Source organism: Nicotiana tabacum, chromosome 2 (genome assembly GCF_000715075.1).
Source record: "Nicotiana tabacum cultivar K326 chromosome 2, ASM71507v2, whole genome shotgun sequence".
Taxonomy (NCBI): domain Eukaryota; kingdom Viridiplantae; phylum Streptophyta; class Magnoliopsida; order Solanales; family Solanaceae; genus Nicotiana; species Nicotiana tabacum.
Genome location: NC_134081.1, coordinates 2,950,039 through 2,967,109, shown reverse-complemented (window position 1 = coordinate 2,967,109; position 17,071 = coordinate 2,950,039). Strand labels below are relative to the sequence as shown.

At 35.4% G+C, this 17,071-nt stretch overlaps 1 long non-coding RNA gene and 1 pseudogene across 2 annotated transcripts; one reads left to right on the top strand and one right to left on the bottom strand.

The window, feature by feature from the left end:
* The window catches only part of LOC107808524 (1,4-alpha-glucan-branching enzyme 1, chloroplastic/amyloplastic-like), a 113,822-nt pseudogene extending 107,907 nt beyond the window's left edge, over positions 1–5,915 (top strand).
* Positions 5,916–7,719: 1,804 nt separating this feature from the next.
* LOC107808526 (uncharacterized) lies at positions 7,720–9,605 on the bottom strand. Of its 2 annotated transcripts, XR_001653155.2 has the most exons (4): positions 9,380–9,605; positions 8,277–9,224; positions 7,890–8,107; positions 7,720–7,803 (listed from the first exon to the last, which is right to left on the bottom strand). It is a non-coding gene; the product is annotated as an uncharacterized LOC107808526 (long non-coding RNA). The 2 variants fall into 2 exon arrangements; XR_001653154.2 differs by having other exon boundaries at positions 7,720–8,107.
* Positions 9,606–17,071: the final 7,466 nt, after the last annotated feature.

The following is a 17,071-nucleotide window of genomic DNA, read 5'->3' as shown; positions in this document are numbered from 1 at the left end:
GCGACCTCAATACCTAGAAAATACTTCAATCTGCCTAGATCCTTAGTCTGGAAGTGCTGAAAGAGATGTTGCTTCAGATTAGTAATATCATCCTGATCATTGTCAGTAATAACAATATCATCAACATAAACCACTAGATAAATACACAGATTAGGAGCAGAATGTCGATAAAACACAGAGTGATCAACCTCACTACGAGTCATACCGAACTCCTAAATAATTATGCTTAACTTACCAAACCAAGCTCGAGGGGACTGTTTTAAATCATATAGTGACCTGCGCAATCTGCACACACAACCATTAAACTCCCTCTGAGCAACAAAACCAGGTGGTTGCTCCATATAAACTTCTTCCTCAAGATCACCGTGGAGAAAAGCATTCTTAATGTCTAACTGATAAAGAGGCCAATGACGTACAACAACCATGGACAAAAAGAGACGAATAGATACTACTTTAGCCACGAGAGAGAAAGTATCACTATAATCAAGCCCAAAAATCTCAGTATATCCCTTTGCAACAAGACGAGCCTTAAGTCGATCAACCTGGCCATCTGGGCTGACTTTGACTGCATAAACCCAACAACAACCAACAGTAGACTTACCTGCAGGAAGAGGAACAAGCTTCCAAGTGCCACTCACATGTAAAGCAGACATCTCGTCAATCATAGCATGTCGCCATCCTGGATGAGATAGTGCCTCACCTGTAGACTTAGGGATAGAAACAACGGACAAAGAAGATATAAAAGCATAATGAGGTGACGACAGACGATGATAACTTAAACGACATAGTGGGGATTAGGATTAAGTGTGGATCGTACACCTTTGCGGAGTGCAATTGGTTGACTAAGAGGAGACAAGTCTGTAGTAGGTACAGAATCTGATGTGGGGCGTGAATCACCTGGGCCTGATGCTGGATGTGGACGACGATGATAAGTCAAGAGTGGTGGAGCTGCAGAAGGTTGAACTGGATTATGTGGAGGAACTGAAGCTATAGGTGGTGGAGCTACAACTGGAGCTGTAGGTGGTGGAGCTACAACTGGAGTTGTAGGTGGTGGAGTTGGAGTGACTGAATCTCCAAAAGATGAAACTGGTAGTACCACAGAAATATCTAAGTGATCACTTGAACATGTGAAGTATGATTGGGTTTCAAATAAGGTAACATCAGCGGACATAAGGTACCGCTGGAGGTCAGGAGAGTAGTATCGATACCCCTTTTGTGTTCTCGAGAAATCTAGAAATACGCACTTAAGAGCACGCGGAGCTAACTTATCTGTTCCTGGAGTAAGGTTATGGACAAAATAAGTATTGCCAAAGATACGGGGTAGACGAGAGAACAAAGGTAAGTGGGGAAACATGACAGAGAATGGAACTTGGCTCTGGATAGCTGAAGATGGCATACGATTAATAAGATAGCAAGATGTAAAAACTGCATCCCCGCCCCCAAAAACGCAACAGAGCATGAGATTGTATGAGTAGGGTACGAGCAGTTTTAATAAGTTGTTTATTCTTTCTTTCAGCTACCCCATTTTGTTGAGATGTGTACAGACAAGATGTTTGATGAATAATCCCATGAGATTTCATAAACTGCTGAAATGGGGAAGACAAATACTCTCGGGCATTATCACTATGAAATGTGCGAATAGAAACCCCAAATTGATTTTGAATTTCAATGTGGAAGGTCTGAAAAATAGAAAATAGCTCATATCGATTTTTTATCAAAAATATCCAAGTGCACCTTAAATAAACATCAATGAAACTGACAAAGTAGCAGAATCCCAAGGTGGAACTGACCCAACTAGGACCCCAAACATCTGAATGGACTAAAGTAAAAGGTGACTGCTCGATTATCAAGATGCCGAGGGAAATGGGAGCGAGTATGCTTACCGAGCTGACATGACTCAAACTCTAGAGCTGACAAGTGAGATAAACCAGATACCATTTTCTGAAATTTTGACAAACTGGGATATCCCAACCGTTTATGTAATAAATCTGGTGAATCAGTAACATGACAAGTTGTAGAAGGAACATAAGATGTGAGTCCGTGTGATTTAGCAAGGATGGGGTAATAAAGTTTGTTTGATTCATCCCCGGTACCAATGATCCGCCCCGTACTGTGTTCCTGTATAAAAATATGGTCATCAAGAAATAAAATAACGCATTTAAGTGATTTGGCTAAGCGACTAACAGCTATAAGATTAAAAGAACTATTGGGAACATAAAGGACTGAATCTAAAGGTAAGGAAGGAAGTGGGCTTGCTTGACCTATTGCAGTTGCCATGGTTTGAGACCCATTGGCCATTGTGACTTTTGGAAGAGATTGAGAATACGAAATAGTAGTGAAAAGAGATTTGTTACTAGAAATATGATCTGATGCATCTGAATCAATGACCCAAGACTCAGAGGATGAAGATTGGGAGAAACAAGTCACTCTATTACCTGTTTGAACAACAGAAGTTATCTCAAAAGATGTCTGCTTACATGTTTTGTACTGAAGGAACTCAATATAATCTGCTAAAGAAACCATCCGACTATTCAAAGCATCGTTTCCCATGTCGCTACAATTTGTAGTAGTAGGGTTAACTTGAAATAGTGGAAATAAGTAACTCCGGTGAGAAAACTGAAGAAATAGCTTGAAAAACACTGTTTACAGCAGGAAACCAGAACACTGTTCTGCGCCGGAAACATTATTCACGCTGGAAATACTGTAGCTCGCCGGAATCTACTATAGCTGACGGAAAAAACTCAAAGTGGTCAGAATAAAACAAAACCAGTGAGGGTAGGATCGGAATTACCAGGCGATCCTACTGTTTAACTGGAACTTTTTCAAAATCTGGCCGGAACAGTGCTCACGCGCAGGCGCGTGGGTCAGATGTCGTCAGAAAAAATTTTCTTTTCCAGGGGCGTGAGGGCGCGTGGACATGTGTTTTCCGGTGGGGTTGACTGGGGTTTGGTCGCCGGAGCCTAAGGAGTCTTGTGGTGGCATTAGTTTTTGCACAACACCAACAAAAAGTGATTTGCTGGAACTTTTTCAAAAAGCCTTCTAAGTCGTCGGAATATTGCACGGCGAAGAGGTCTTTCTTCCCGGAAGTCGCTGGAATGATGCACATCGACGGGTTTCTCACTAATCCTGTGATACCATGTGAGAAGGTACGAGAGAAAATATGTTATTGATATTAGATGATAAATACAATATAAGAGGTCTCTATTTATAGTTATACACTATAAGGAGATATTACTCTTCTTCCAATGTGGGACAAGAGTACACTATACATACTAACAATATTGAAACACCCTCGAGATAGAGTCAGATATCTTTGTTTGAAAGTTTTGGCGGAGGAAAAAAGTGTACCTCCTAGTCAGGCTGCCCCTAGTACCGGTTCAAATTAATTTCAACCGGGAATCAATACTGTTACCGGTGGTATTTTATATTATGATCCAAAAAAGGGTCGGGAAGAATTGACAAAAATGGTTACTGTTATGTCCATACCCTATAGTTTTCCTTGTGATCCTAACTTTGTGCATTATATTAGAAATATTTTTAATCCTACTTATAAAGGTTTTCCTCGCACAACCGTAAAGAGCGATATTTATAAATATAAACATGAATATGAACAATATTTGCGCTATTTATTTACTCATATAAATTGTTGTGTTGCTATTACAACTGATATTGGTAAAGGTGGTAACGATTGTGATTACTTTACTATTGCCAGTCATTGGATTTATGAGGATTGGATAATGCAAAAGCGCATTATTGCTTATAGAATAATTAATTCACGTCACAGAGAGCAGTTTATTGCTAGCACAGTTACGGATATTTGTAGATATTTTTGCATTAGTGATAAAATTAATGTCAGTTTCAATGGATAATGCTACTAGTAACACAAATTCTATAGCCTTGCTTATCACTACACTAAGTCCTGCATTTAGTAATATTTTTCTTGTTAGATGTATTTGTCATATTTACCATTTCATTGTGGGTGATGGTATGAGAATTTTAAATATTAAAATTGAAAAGGTTAAAATGGCTCTTAACTGATTTTTTTATTCAAACCATAGAAGTAGACTTGGAGAATATTTTAAAAGATGCGATGAATTTGGCCTAAAAGAAAGAAAGGTTCCTAAACCTTGTCCAAGTAGATGGAATTACATGTATGAAAGTTTAGTTGTTGCATATGAATATAGAAGCCCCATAAACTCAACGTTTAATGCTCATGTAAGTGATGATGATGATAAACTTACAAATACAGATTGGACTAATGTTAAAATGCTCGTAGATTTTTTAGAAAAATTTCATATTGCTATAAATGAATTTTCTGGCAGTATCATCCTACTATTTCTAACTTTTTAGTTTATATTGCAGAACTTGTAAATTTGTTTGCTCATTTTTCAGAGGGGGGAGGTGGGGGGAGGGATTTATAAACTTGCTATTGATTCTATGAGAAAAAAGTTTAAAAAATATTTTTTCCCTATTCCCCCTAGAAACTTACAAGTTTTCTATTTTATTTTTAAAAAAAATATCCGTTGGGGCCACTTAGCCCGCGGGCCGGGACCATTTAGCCCAGGACCATGGGTTCGTGGACCCGGTCCCGGGTCGGTTCCTATAAAAAGACCATTTGAACCGGGACCGTTTGAACTGGCCACTTGGTCCGTTTAGGGCCAAACTGGCCTACTTGTGGCCCTTACTTATAGCACACAGACACCCGAACCCACCCCTTCCAAAAAGAAACAATATAAATATTCATCTAAGAACGAGCTTTCAAAAGTTGTTTCTCTAATGCAATTTCTTAATTATTCAATTCAAGGTTAGTAAATATTCATCTATGTCTGATCCTGGTGGTTCTTATGCCACTATTTTCTAATATTACGCTAATATACTGAAAGTGTAGATACGTATGGACACTCCATCAGGTGTTAAGGATTCCATTCCTGCTTGGATTAAGTTCTCTGTTCAGCCTCCTGGTGAAATTCCATAAAACGGAATATACTATGATCCACCCGAAGAGGTTACACACTCTTTTCTCTGTTGTTCCTAATTGCCTAGTATATGGACTTGTATTTGGTTTTGTCATACAAAGGATTGTGGTACAGACATGATTAAATAAATTAAGGTGTATATCTCGAACAACTTTAGCTTTTAGATAAGATTGTCACACTTCCACATGGTAGCGGAGTAGGTAGAGTTCCTGGGTTCGAGTCTCACCGCCAATCATTATCAGGGAAAATTTTCTCGTACTTGGCACATGAAAAAGAATTAGACTCACACATGTGTTGAAGACATAATTAAATAAATTAATGATGCCCTCTGTAATAGCTTAAGCTTTAATTGCGATGGTCACACTCAATGGAATGAAAAATCTTTATTAGTTTGAACTCATATGTGAAAATCCATACTAGAAAAACTCATCTTTATTAGTTACAATTGTGCAAATCCTCTATTGTGTCTAGCATTGCATCTAATCATGTGCAATTTAGGTGCTTTAATTTATTCCCCTGCATCCTCACAAACTCTATTTTATTTCTGTCATTTGTTTTCGTGTTATGATTCGTTTTCAATTCCTTGTAGGAGAAGTATGTACGGCCAAAGAAACCAAAGTCACTGAGAATATATGAATCTCATATCGGAATGAGCAGTCCGGTGTGCATCCATCCTCTTGCTGTTCTAGAAATGGCATAAAAGCACGACGGGATAGGCAGACTAGAAAATACTTAAAAATTGTCAAGGGCAAACACTTGTGTATCGTCTTAAATTTAATCTAGAACAAAAATTAAGCTATATTAGACGGCTTTAGCACTGACTTGCTTTGGCCACGTCAAATTCCAAAAATATTTATTACATTAACCTTAGCTATTATTCATACCCATTTTTTTGGAGTTTGATATAATCATTTTAATTTCTTTAAATATTGATATTCAAAAATTGTATGCAGACTAATATGAATTCGAATTGGGTGAATTCATTAAGAAAAGTAAAACACTTCCAATTAAAATATTTTTAATTTAAAGTTCAAATTCAAAACCTCTAACTAAAAATAAAATAAATAAATTTGTTTAATATGGATTTCAATACAAGTGAAGAAAACATATTTCCTCTGTCTCAAATCATTTCTCGTGTTATACTTTTATACATCTCTTAAAAAAATATTACTCCAACCGGTCTACAATAAGTTTTTTTGCCTTTTTTTTGTTGTCCAAAATATCTAATTTTGCCATATTTACCTTAGAGTAAATAGTGTTGGAATATGTGTTTGGAGTTTTTATGTGAAGAGATGGTAAAGGTTAATATGGTCAATTTCATTGCTAATTAATGTTAAAAGGTGAATTTCTTAATCTATGCGAAAATAATCAAAAAATCAATTATTGTGAGCTGAAAGGAGTAATTATAAGGAATTTGGATTATTTTACCCTTATTTTATGTCTTAACATATAATCTCTCTTCATTAAATATTTACATTAATATCTCCACTTTCAAGTTCAATTATTATTAAGAGTAAAATAAGAAAAAATAATTAATTTTGTCTTAAATTTTTAAAATAATAAATAATTTGAGAATGATTATTTTTAGAAATCATGACAGATAATTTGAGACGTCAAAATTTATGGAGGGTCAAAGTGAACTACAGTATTAAAGCCTTAGATCGGAACTTAAAATAAATGAAGCATTTAAGAAAAATTTGATAAAAAAATGGTAAATTCTGAGGTTATAAATAGCAAATGAAATAAAGATGGGTTTACTTGAGTAGAAAGAAAACTGTAGCCCCGATCTAAAATAGATCCATTTTAATCCGCCTACCTCTATCCGGAACTTTAGGCTGCGCGTCCGTCCGGCGAATTTCCGTCCAGATATAACACCGGCGATCTGAATTCACTGTGAGTCAATTCCTTCACCTGCATTTGCAGTTTTGCTATGGCAAACAAATAGCTGAAGTTCTTTGGTGATAGATATATAAAATTCATAAATTTTGATTTTATATTTGTGTGAACTGATAAATTGATCTTCAATATTGAGCTCGTTTACATTTTTAACGCGAACGGATACATGTATGAATTTAGCAATTGCTGTTCAATCTCTGCAATTTTGCACAATAGCGTTTTCCGTTGAATGGGAGGATGTGTGAATGAATCGGAGTCGTTTTAATTACTATATTCGGAGTACATTTTCTGAGCTCAATTTTTTGAGGACAAATATACTATTGATAATGTTCGAATAGACAATTTAGCAGTGGTTTTGAAAGTGAAAAGCGCAAAAAAGGACAGCGTGAATTGATGCGCACATTTAGGGAATCAATGCATTGCTTCAAGCACAAGGCGGGCAAAAGATGATTTCATATTTTGCAATTTGTTATCATCGTGCTAACTTGTTTTCTGATGAATCAGAAAAATTATTTTGGAATTGCACTCAGCGTAGTTTTGCTTAGTTTAACTTCTCATAACGAAAGTACTTGAAGTTGAACAAATGTCTTGTTTTGCAGTTTTCAACCACTGTTTTGTCCTTGAATTGGTTGCTAACATGATATTATATTTGATGAGTTGCACTCTAAATGGATACGACCGTTTCAGTTTCAGTTTCTGTTATATGTTAAGTAATTTATTAAAAAAGTACCAAGGTGGTACACCAAAATAAAACCACCTGTCCTTCCATCCCCAAGAACTCACACAACTCTATGAACCAAATAGAGTTGTGTGAAACAATCTACATTAGACTATTACTCTCACATACTTTGGAGCTAAAGAAGGCTTCATTAAGTGGTAATATGCGGCTAAAGTCGAGTGCATGACATAATTCCCAGTATACTTTGACTACCTATACAAGTATATAACAGAAATTGTCAAGGGCAGAATTATACAGACTCCAAAAAGAAAGCCAAATAGACTATTACTCTCACATACCTTGGAGCTAAAGAAGGCTTCATTAAGTGGTAATATGGGGCTAAAGTTGAGTGCAGGACATAATTCCCAGTATACTTTGACGACCTAGACAAGTATATACCAGAAATTGTCAAGTGCAGAATTATACACACTCCAACAATTCCAAGCAACAATATTCACTTGGATGCTCCATCAATGTTTAAAAGGAACTGTGGGAGGGGAATGCCCATATGAAGCCACTGCAGGAAACACAAAAAAAGAAAAAAGATTCATTAAAGATGAGTACGTTCCTCCCAAATGAAATGATCATGATCATGTCTAGGACCAAAAAACAGGGGCAATTCGACGTTAAAATTTACATGTTCTCCTATCCCCCGCGTCCACAGGGCCATTATAGAAGAGAATTACCTGTCGTCCATCTGGATGGCAATATTTTTCAAAATTTTCCCGAAGTATTGGACCTGTAAGATCCTGATAAGCCTTCAGCGGGGTTTTTAACTTTTTCTTTCACAGATAACAATCATGTTGTTGATGTGCAACACTTGCGGCTTCAAAGTAAAGAATGACGAACATGGTTCAGGTGCAATATATGCGCAGCACATCGGGGAGTGCCGAGTCGGCACTCAGGTAAGGAAAATTGCCTTTCATGTTGGAACAATGCTTAATGACATGTCAACTTATTGAGTCTGTTTTGACACCTTATCAGGCCAGCTGGATTAACCAGAAAGCAGAAAACAAGAAGAAGTCAAGAAAAGAGGAGAAAAAGGAGCTGAAGAAAGGAAAACCAAAGAAGAAAGCAAGAGAGAGCAACAAGGAAAAGGAGTATGAACTTGTCTGAGTTTGCAAGTATAGGATATGGTTTTGATCTGTTAGGATAGTTTGATTACTTAGAAGTACTCTGAGATATATAGAAATAAAGCAAATATATGAAACCATTTCTGCTAGAAGAGAATTTTGTTGTTAATTGGTACGGTAGTAGTGCATATGGAAGACTGTAGTTACTGGTTATGTCTTGTTATACTATTTTCTTAAGTGTTACTGTTAATTGCAGAGGAAGTGGTGGTTAATCTCTGTTGGAAACCAAGAAAAATCCAACATCACTTGTTGAAGCAAGGGATTAGAGGTCCTAAATACCATTTCCTCTTGCGTAATCTCAAAGAAATTGCTAGTCAGTTAGTGAATCCAAACGAGCTCTAAATCAACAAGTCAGAAAAAATGTAAGAAAACATAAAAAGAATTCAACAAAACAAAGAAGGAAAATCAACTAGCAAGCAAAATAACATTCAATTAAAAGCAAGGAGGAAACAACCAAACCAGAGATTTGCAGCAAGGAGAATTGGAAAAACAACCTGAGATCTGCATCAAAAAAAAAAAAAAAAAAAAATCAAGAACAGACAATTAAGAAAAATTCAATCTTGAAAAATCGAATCTTGAATACAACACAATCATAAAGGATAAAAAAAAGAGTTCTACCAATATAGCAGATCTAAAAGAAAAGTAAAATAACCAACCTGGATGTAAATCAAAAACTTGTATGATGTGATAATAGATCTAAGACAAGAGGATGATAAAAAGTCATTGTAGATCTTGGTTTGAAGAGAAGAAGAGAAAATATGTGTTTCTGATGTGTTAGATTTTAGATCAGAAGAAAGTACAACAAAGGAGGAGAACTGATAGGGTTGAGGGGGAGGGTGTCGGCCAGGGGTAGGTAGGGATGTACTTATGTGGTTCTGGAACCACTCCTATTATTTATAAATTTATAATTTATAAATAATATTGTAAAAATGGTTTTCCTCCTTGGCCCTTGTAATAAAGGAAATTTGCAAATAACTCCTCCCATTAATTATCAATACACCGACTGAAACCTTTCCTCTACTTTCTCCTTGAATTTGGTTGAGGCGGGCCCACATTTTGACCCAAACCTTTCGATATTTTGTTTTCCAAAAACAATTTGAAACGTTTATTGGAAATACAGATTTCAATATTAATTCAAACGTTTCAATTCCTTAAAATCCATCCAGAAAATTAGGACATCAATAACTTAACTCCTCCTATAATCAAGCTACTCACACTTCCTCAAAATCATCTTCTAATTACATTCATTCATTAAATCACGTTTAATTTGCCCCACATAGTAAATTTTACAGCATGTATTAAGTGTGTGAGTATATATTACGTATTTTGAAGACAAAGTATATACTACTATTATTATACCTAAAAATATATGGAATTATCTAATCGTATTGACTAGGTACAAAAATCTTCAAAATACATGATATATTCTATTTATCTACTTGCTTTTTTGTTATAAAAATAGTATGTACTTTATTTAGATATTATCCAATATTTTGAGGATTATTAAGAAACTAAGCTCAAAGTAATATTATAAAACAAGAAAATAGATATGAAATGTGGAGAGGAAGAAAGAACTATCTTATTTCAGCAAGTGTGTACAATGTGATGTCTAAACCCTCTATTTATAGGATGTCATTGATGTAATACAAAGGGATATCATGAACATGATATTAACTATTGAGATCACGGGGAAGATCATGGAGTGAGTTATGGAGGTGTGGGAGTTATAACAACAATTGTAAGAAGTATCGGGAGGTTAATGGAGAAGAGTTGTGCGAGTAACTTCTTTATGAGTTATAGACATCCACTACATAATGTAATATTTCATAACAAGGATTTGATTATGATATAATTGAGGAATTAGGTGAAAATTTCTCTATATACATATTAGTATTTGTTTAAAGAAGAGAGAGAAAAGTGAATAAGCAAATCCCTTTTTTTTTTACCCCTTAAGTGAATAAAAGAAGAGTTGTGTGATCCCTTGATTTGGGAATTATTTTATTTTTAAAGTTGCTAAGTCGAGAGAGTAGGTAAAAGATAAATAAGGATAAAAAACAAATACCTTGATTTACGGAATCAATTGTGCGTATAATTTTTTATAATATTTTAGATTTTTTTTTTAGTTCGTGTAAAAAAGAATGATTAATTTTTCATATTTGGAAGCAATTTACCTTTATGCATAATTTATCGTCATCCAAAATATATGTGTCTCATTTTACACTATAAATTTAAAAGTGTTTTCTTTTTTCTTAAATTTCACCTCTAGTCAAATAAGTTTACATAAATTGAAACAGATGGAATATTATTTAAAAAAAATCTGCTATTTATTGATTAAAAATAAAGAGTGATAACATTCTCTTAAATAACTTTTTAAAAATGCTCACCGGTGTAGTTTTCTCTTATTATAATTCAAAGTGGTAGATTTAAAATTTAAACTTGAAACCTTCGAGCTTATCCCACACTGAATTATGAATAGAATTTTTTTAAATTTAAATTCGGGATCCGCCTCTGCTTAGGTCTCTGCTAAGATTGTAAAGGCTCTGATAACATATGAAAAATAAGAAAAAATATATATTAGTGACTGATTAATATAAAACGCAGAAACACCTGCTTATATTATACTATACCAGTGACATTGACATACACAAGAATTTTTATAAGCGACATCAACATTTGAAGAATTGAACAAATAAATAATCCGCTGTAACGATAAACGGTATTATTTTTTATATTTATACCCAATATCTTCATTGTTATTGTTATTATTTATACATACATATTTTTTTATATTTATACCCAATATTTATTACTATTGTTTCCAGCACTCAATTGCAAATACTTCCTAGATGCATCTTTTATGGGACTGACGCAATGGTGAAATTAGAAAATTTAATAAGGATATCCAAAGTCTATGCAAGGATATTCAAAATCTATTTTTTAATCAATAACAATACTAATATTTTATCCTATACATAATATAGTTTTCAGTTGACCACCTTGCCATACATAGTTTTACCCGTCGTCACTGACGGACCTTATATCCCCTACCTGATTGAAGTTTTTAATGCAGGTGAATTTAATCAGGTAATTCCCTGAATGCATAGCTTAGCAAAATTTTATATTTCACTTTTAGCAGCATTTTGCACAATTTTCTTACCCTTTTTGTTCACACGTTGTTGGAAAAAATATATCCCACCCAGCAATAATATTCACGGTAAATAACAATAACACAAAAAAATAACAACGACACTAAATCTTTTAACGGGATAAAATACAATACTCGAGCAGAGCAATATAATATCACTATAATATTATAATTTGGTAGTGTCAATAGACTACTACAAATTCAAAAGAAATAACACTCTTTATTTGTCATAACCCAATTTAGGATCATGACCAGCACTTAGGAGCAAGTGCCCCCAAGTAAACCTCATCGGTATTTTACAGAAAAACGGACAGAGTTTTTCCTGTTTTGGGGCTATCCAAAAAGTTTTCTGTCTCGTAAACAAGTAACAACCAACCAATATTCACCTTAATCATTCACAATCTTCATCAACAAACCACAAACGGGTTTCCACCAATATTACCAACCTTCTCAACATAATAAAACTATAACCAACTCTAAAAATACAGAAAGAAAGTATAATACTAGTAACTAGTCCGTACCAACAAATGAATACTCACGACACTAAAAGAATGACTATGGAAGCGACTTTAAGAGTTCAAATAAAAGACCATAACAATAAATAAAATCTCCACCCACGCGAATAAGTGTACGACTCACCAAGAACTATCAACCTGTGTGCTCTAATTAACGAAATCCTCGCCCGCGTCAACTACTGTCTCTGTAAAAATAATTAGCGGGGAATGAGTCGCTAGCTCAGTGAGCAATAACACTTAACCACAACCGTTTTTATTGGGGACAAGTCAGAAATCATGCTAGTATATTAAACAAAAAATATCATAAAAATACCCTTTCAGAAATAATAAACAATAATCAATCTCATCATGTTTTTCATGTAATATAAATCAACTGACAATTCGGTAATAAGCTTGGTAAATACTGTGTAATATTAATATTCATGTTTGGGAGGTTTTAATGAACGGATTATGTAATCGGTATAACCGTGGACTTCTTCGCAAGAAGTCAAATATAACAGTAGTCCCTACTCGAGGAAAATCAGTAATAGTATGTTAGTTCTTCCTTCCAACTAGCGAGGGCTGTAACGGTAATCGGTAATTACAAGGTGCACCAGGTCTAACGAACCCGCCATTAGCTACAGGATCCTTCAATGTCTATTCCCATTTATATTTGTCTCTGTAATCCGTATATACCCATAGAAAATATTTTAAGACAATATAGGGCATTTCGGTTCTTATCAAATTATATAATTTCATTTCGAGTACAATAAATTCAAGTAACGGTAAAACAGATCTAGTGACAATGAAAATATTTAAAACAACGGTAATCATCTCAAATAACTATTTCGGTATCATATCGAGTAAAAGACTTGTCCTACATGCAACTCAAAATAATCGGTAACATATTCATATTAAAAATCATGTGTAAATCATGCAAGTTATGAAAACACAAACTGCGGTAAGATTACTACTCACAGTACTCGTGCCGAAATACCAAATGCTTCACCTCGAGCAATTCGTACAACTTCCTCCAATCAATCTATAATTACATAATATCGATCTCATATTAATTTCCATGTTTAGGCTAATTCCTAGCTAATTTAGAATGCCCAACCCCCAGGGTAATATCTTTAATTCCCAATCTTTCAATGTTGTGTTTACTCATGCTACGGTTAATTTTTGAACTAGTCCAAAATCTTCTAAATAACAGGCAATCGTATTTTTTTTTCATTGTACTATTCAATTTTCTTTACCCTGTATATAAGTTGAAACTTAATAGCATTACTGTCCATAATATTTTTTTTTTTTTGGAATTTAAATTTCTAATGCCCAATGGCATCCCATAAACACAATAAATTGAGATTAAAGAAATTCACCAGAAAATAAAAAAAGAATCAAAGAAAGGGAAAATTGACCTCTTTACGTCGAAGGATACTTTCACTGAAAGCTGCTATATAGGTTCAATTCTCCTTCCTTTTGATTATAAATCTTACTGCCAAAAGCTTATATTTTCCTCACTTTTGCTTGTCAATTTATTGCCGTCCAATTTTGTTCGAGTAACTACTCCATTTTGTTTCTTTAAGTTTGAAGTTGTTTCTCCCAATCCCTAATTTCCTGTAATGCCTTAATATGGTGGGCCTCAGCCCATGTAATTCTTTTGTTTTTTTGTCTCCTTATTTATTTATTTATTTATTATGCTAAAGACTTAAATATCCTAACTTACGTATGGAGTATTACATTCTCCCCACCTTATAAAATTTGATCCCCGAATTTAACTCAAGTACGTACCTGTAGACTGAAACAAATGGGGGTACTTGACTCGCATAGCATCTTCTATTTCTCAAGTAGCTTCTTCAACTGTATGATTTCACCATAAGACTTTTACGAACTCAATTTCTTTTGACCGTAGCTTTCTTACTTGCCTATCAACAATAGCCATCGGTTCCTCCTCGTAAGATAACTTCTCATCAAGCGGTATAGCAGGTGCTTCAAGCACCTGAGATGAGTCTGATATACATTTTCTTAGCATTGAGACATGAAACACTCGATGGATAAAGGACAACTCAGGAGGAAGTGCCAAATGATAAGCCACAACTCCCACTCGGTCTAGTATCTCATACGGTCCTATAAACCTGGGGCTCAACTTGTCTCTTTTCCCAAACCGCATCACACCTTTCATAGGGGAGACTCGTAGGAACACTTTGTCCCCAATTGTGAACGCTAAATCTCTTCTTCTCTTATCAGCATAAGACTTTTGTCTACTTTGAGCTGTAAGCAATCTCTGTCCGATCAACTGGACCTTGTCCATAGCTTCTTGTACTAGGTCGGGTCCCAATAATTTAGTCTCACCAGTTTCAAACCATCCGATAGGAGAACGACATCTTCTACCATACAATGCTTCATACGTGCCACTTGAATACTAGACTAGAAGCTATTGTTGTAAGCAAATTCAGCTAAAGGTAGATAGGCATCCCAACTACCTCCAAACTCAAGAATGCAAACTCTCAACATATCCTCAAAGATCTGTATAGTACGTTCAGACTGCCCGTCTGTCTGTGTATGAAATGCAGTACTAAGATCTACTCGTGTACCCAATGCTTCTTGAAAAGATTTTCAAAAGTGTGAGGTAAATTGTGATCCTCTATCAGAGATGATGGATATTGAAACTCCGTGAAGTCGGACAATTTCGTTCATAAATATCTGTGCATACCTCACTCCACCATATGTAGTCTTCACTGGCAAAAAGTGTGATGATTTCATCAGTCGATCTACAATTACCCATACAGAGTCATAACCTCTAAGGGTTCGTGGTAGCCCGGTGATAAAATCTATAGTAATTCTTTCCCATTTCCACTCTGGAATCTCAATTTGTTGTAACAGTCCTGCGGGTCGCTGATGCTCAGCCTTGCCTGCTGACAAGTTAAACAACTAGAAATAAAGTTAGCAACATCTTTCTTCATACCTTCCCACCAATAAAATTGCTTCAGGTCATGGTACATTTTTGTGGATCCAGGATGTATAGTGTATTTAGAGTTGTGGGCTTCTTCAAGAATAACATGTCTCAATCCATCTACGTCTGCTACACATAGCCTATCACCCATTCAAAGCACACTATCACTTTCAACAATCATATCCTTGCTTTTACCATCTAAGGCCCCATCTCTGTATTTGCATAATCGCTCATCCTCATATTGGGTGGCCTTAATGCAATGAAGACTTAGCTTGAGCACAAGCCAACAATGCCTCTGAATTTCCGACACTAAATCTGATACCTGTATCTTCTAGTCTCTAAATATGTTTGGCCAAAAGTCTCTTTGTAGGAGCTATATATGCCAAACTCCCCATAGATTTTCTGCTCAATACATCAGCCACCACATTGGTTTTTTCAGGATGATACAAAATAGAACAATCATAGTCTTTGAGTAGTTCCATCCACCGACGCTTCCGAAGATTCAGATCTCTCTGCTGAAATATATACTTCAGACTTTTATGGTCAGTATAAATCTCACAAGTTTTGCCGTATAGATAATGCCTCCAAATTTTTAGAGCAAATACCACTGCAACCATCTCCAAATCATGTGTAAGATAGTTTTGCTCGTGCTTTTTCAATTGTCTCGAAGAATAAGCTATAATACGACCATTTTGCATGAGAACACATCCTAATCCCACCCTCGAGGCATCACAGAATATTGTAAATCCTCCAGAACCTGATGGTAGGGCTAATATTAGTGCAGTTGGCAAAGGTGTTTTGAGTTTTTGAAAGCTCTGCTTGCATTCCTCCGTCCACTGAAACTTTGTATTTTTCTGTGTTAGCTTAGTCAGTGGCGCTGCTATTCTGGAGAAATCCTGCACAAAATGCTTGTAATAGCCTACTAAGCCTAAAAAGCTGCGAATCTTTGTAGGAAAAGTAGGTCTGGGCCATTTTTGCACAACTTCGGTCTTCTTAGGATCTACCATAATTCCATCTTTGGATACAACATGCCCCAAAAATGATACTGAGTCTAGCCAAAATTCACACTTCGAGAACTTAGCATAAAGACGATATTCTTGCAATGTCTGCAACACAGTCCTGAGATGATTCTCGTGTTCTTCTTGGCTACGAGAATATATCAGGATATCATCGATAAATACTATTACAAATCTATCCAGCAACGGCTTGAACACCCTATTTATTAAATCAATGAATTCAGCTGGAACATTAGTCAGTCCTAAAGGCATCACAAGAAACTCATAGTGCACCTATCGAGTTCTGAAAGCAATCTTAAAAATATCTTCATCTTTGATTCTAAGTTGATGATAACCCGAACGGAGGTCAATATTTGAAAAGTGGGAAGCTCCTTGTAACTGATAAAACATGTCATCTATACGAGGCAAAGGATATTTATTACGTATTGTTGTCTTGTTTAACTGCTTGTAGTCAATGCACATTCTCAGGGATCCGTCTTTCTTCTTTACGAACAGTACTGGTGCACCCCATGGAGATATACTCGGTCTGATAAAACCCTTATCTAATAAATCCTGCAGTTGTTTTAGCTCCTTCAATTCTACTGGTTCCATTCGATATGGGGGTATCGATATAGGCTGTGTGTCAGTTAGCAAATCAATACCAAAGTCTATTTCTCGTACTGGAAGCAATCCTGGTAAATCCTCAGGAAATACATCAAAACATTCTCTCACTACTGGTACATTTTCTATACTAATTGTTT